A 3,772-nucleotide genomic window follows, 5' to 3' on the forward strand; every position below is an offset into this window, starting at 1 on the left:
ACCTTTATCTACTATCTATTTTGCACTTGTATCACCATCTCTTCGCCGAACTAGTGCACCTATACAATTTACCATTGTATTGGGTGTGTTGGGGACACAAAAGACTCTTTGTTATTTGGTTGCAGGGTTGTTTGAGAGAGACCATCTTCATCCTACGCCTCCTACGGATTGATAAACCTTAGGTCATCCACTTGAGGGAAATTTGCTACTGTCCTACAAACCTGTGCACTTGCAGGCCCAACAACGTCTACAAGAAGAAGGTTGTGTAGTAGACATCAGTAGGTTGAGATCTCTGCACGCACCCCAGAGTTCGAACCTCTCAATGGTTTGTGGAACCCGAAATTCGACAGGTCGAGTGTTGATTACTCCTTGTAGTTGATGCTAGTTGGTTTATTCGGTGGAAGATCATATGTTTAGATCCTTAATGATTATTAATACTCCTCTGATTATGAACATGAATATTCTTTGTGAATAGTTACGTTTGTTCCTGAGGACATGGGAGAAGTCTTGTTATAAGTAATCATGTGAATTTGGTATTCGTTTGATATTTTGATGAGATGTATGTTGTGTTTCCTCTAGTGGTGTTATGTGAACATAGATAACATGGCACTGCATCATGATTTGGGCCTTGGGGAAATCATTGGGAAGTAATAAGTAGATGATGGATTGCTAGAGTGAAAAAATCTTGAACTCTAGTTTATGTGTTCCTTCGTAAGGGGCTGATTTGGATCCATATGTTTCATGCTATGGTTAGATTTATCTTAATTATTCTTTCGTAGTAGCGGATGCTTGTGAGAGGGGTTAATCATAAGTGGGAGGCTTGTCCGATGAAGGGCAGCACCCAAGCACTGGTCCACCGACATATCAAATATCAAAGTAACGAACGCGAATCATATGAGCATGATGAAAACTAACTTGACAATAATTCCCATGTGTCCTCGGGAGCGCTTTGCTTTCTATAAGAGTTCGTCCAGGCTTGTCATTTGCTACTAAAAGGATTGGGACACCTTGCTGCACCTTGTTTACTTTTGTTACTTGTTACCCGTTACGAATCATCTTATCACACAACTATCTGTTACCGATAATTTCAGTGCTTGCAGATAATACCTTGCTGAAAACTGTTGTCATTTCCTTCTTCTCCTTGTTGGGGTTCGACACTCTTACTTATCGAAAGGACTACGATAAATCCCTTATACTTGTGGGTCATCAATACTTGCTAATAGTTCCAATCATAAGTGCATAGAATTCCATGTAAGGGACGACATGCTAGCAGTGGCCTCTCCCACATAAAAACTTGCTATCGGTCTAGTAACATAGTCAATTGCTAAGGGACAAATCTGCAAATCCTACCACCACCGATCCATACTTGTTATATTAACTTAATTGTTCCTTTATTTAAACAAGACCTAACTTTTATTTTCATGTTATTTATTATCTTGCAAACCTATCCTACCACACCTACAAAGTACTTCTAGTTTTATACTTGTTCTAGGTAAAGCGAACAATAAGCATGCGCAGAGTTATATCGGTGGTCAATAGAACTTGAAGGGAATATAAATTCTACCTTTAGCTCCTAGTTGGGTTCGACACTCTTACTTATCGAGAAAGGCTACAATTGATCCCCTATACTTGTGGGTTATCAATCGGCCGTGTTTTTTTGAGACAGTCTCACGAAGTTTTATTCAACCGTCACAATGTTTACAGGGACGAAGGGAATTCCTCCGGGCTGACCTAGCCAAACATGGCGGCCAGGCCCCAAAGATAAAGTATACTTCATTGTGAGCATCAAAATTTGAGCTCCTAAACTCATGGAATATATTACAAGAATTAAAAGAAACTGAATGAAGTTTTATCTTTGGAACTATTGCACCATAGCTGGTTGCACTCCCCTTCCTGATCTCCTCAACACAAGAGACTCTTTGATCGTGAGTAGGTTAAGATCATTTGCTAGCGCAAGAGCCTCTTTGATCACGAGTGCGTCTAGGGTAGATGGATCCCCTATGTTGGTGAAAACAATCGCAGATGCACCAATAAAAAGTCATGCTCGATCTCTTCATATTACACTCACTGAACCATACACACCGTGTTGTCCTACATCTGCATCAATGTTAATTTTCGAGTAGCCCTCTGGTGGCGCTAATCAACGATCGGCCGTATGTGACACTTCGCTAATCGCTACCTGCTATTTGATGGGCCTAGTCCATCTCATTTTTTCTCTCCTAATTGTTTTCTGACCAAATTTTGGTGGGCTATACTATATATGTGTACTACATCATGCTGCCCCTCGGCCAGGGCCTGGGCCGTCACCCCTCCGGCAATACACCATGGCCGGCCCTGTCCAACCAGCAACACCTTTCCTCCCAGTCTTGATCAATTCCTTCAGTAGTGTTCTTGTTCTCCCGTTCTTGTTTGTTTAGCAAGTTCCAATGATGTCTCTCGGTGATGGTGTTGCTCCCATGGCCACCGCCGTGGCGCCTGACCTCGTCGTCTCCTTCGGTGAAATGCTAATCGACTTCGTGCCTAACGTGGCCGGTGTCTCGCTTGCTGAGTCCGGAGGCTTCGTCAAGGCGCCAGGCGGAGCACCCGCCAACATCGCATGCACCGTCTCCAAGCTCGGCGGCTCCTACGCCTTCGTCCGCAAGGTACGCTACACACAGATCAAGGATTCTCCCTGTCCGATAGATCCAGATCAATCATCGTCAGGTCCTGATTATTTATTTATTTGCAATTTGGCGACTACGAGTTTGGCCACATGCTAGTGGACATCCTGAAGAAGAATGTCATGAACACGGAGGGCTGCCTCTTCAACCAGCACATGCGCCCCACCCTGGCCTTCGTCACCCTCAGGTCCGACGGGGGAGCGCGAGTTCATGTTCTACCGCAACCCCTCCGCTGACATGTTCCTCACGGAGGAGGAGCTTGGTCTGGACCTCATACACCGCGCCTGCATCTTCCACTATGGCTCCATCTCGCTCATAACTGACCCCTGGCGCTCCGCCCACGTCGCCGCCATGTGCGCCACCAAGTCTGCCGGCATCCTCTGCTCCTATGACCTCAACGTGCGCCTCCCGCTCTGGCCCTCCACCCAGGTGGCCCACAACAGCATCATGATCATCTGGAAGGAGGCCGGCTTCATCAAGGTCAATGACGACGAGGTGGCCTTTCTCATCCAGGGCGACGCCAATGACGAGAAGAACATCATGTCGCACTACTGCCGCTCATTTACAGAGCACTAAAAATAGGCGGAAGTGCGAGTGCACAGATTTATTCGGTAAATTATTTATGAGCGAGTAGAAATAAATAAGATATTTATACTAAACTTATATACTTATTTATAACGCATCCAAATATAAAAATTGTAGATTATATTTTTCTTATAACTTACTTTCGTTAATAAGCAGATGGTAATATTGAAAATAATAATAATATAGTAGTTCTTTGTTCTACAGTGTAATGTCTATTGTTGAGAAATGTGCATGCAATGTGGTATATATATATTTATTTATTTACAACCAATCTTTCTAAATGTGGGAAAATAAGAGAACAAAAGTCATAAGCTTTGGTGGATTATTTGTAACATAATGTGCATGTATATGCGATATCTAAAGTTTATGGTCTCAGAAATATCGTCATGGTGGTTTCTACTTTGTGATTATGGATGACAATATAAAATTCTAGAACATACAAAATGTTTACGAGAAGTTTGTCACCAAACGATTTCATGATGCTTTTTCATTAGCGTTTTTGGGGTCAAATGTGTCTGACATGTTAC

At 43.1% G+C, this 3,772-nt stretch overlaps 1 pseudogene; it reads left to right on the plus strand.

The window, feature by feature from the left end:
- The first annotated feature begins 2,426 nt into the window (after positions 1–2,426).
- Positions 2,427–3,236, plus strand: LOC119350792 (annotated as a pseudogene).
- The last annotated feature ends 536 nt before the right edge of the window (positions 3,237–3,772 follow it).

Source organism: Triticum dicoccoides, chromosome 1B (assembly GCF_002162155.2).
Source record: "Triticum dicoccoides isolate Atlit2015 ecotype Zavitan chromosome 1B, WEW_v2.0, whole genome shotgun sequence".
In the NCBI taxonomy this organism is placed as follows: Eukaryota; Viridiplantae; Streptophyta; class Magnoliopsida; order Poales; family Poaceae; genus Triticum; species Triticum dicoccoides.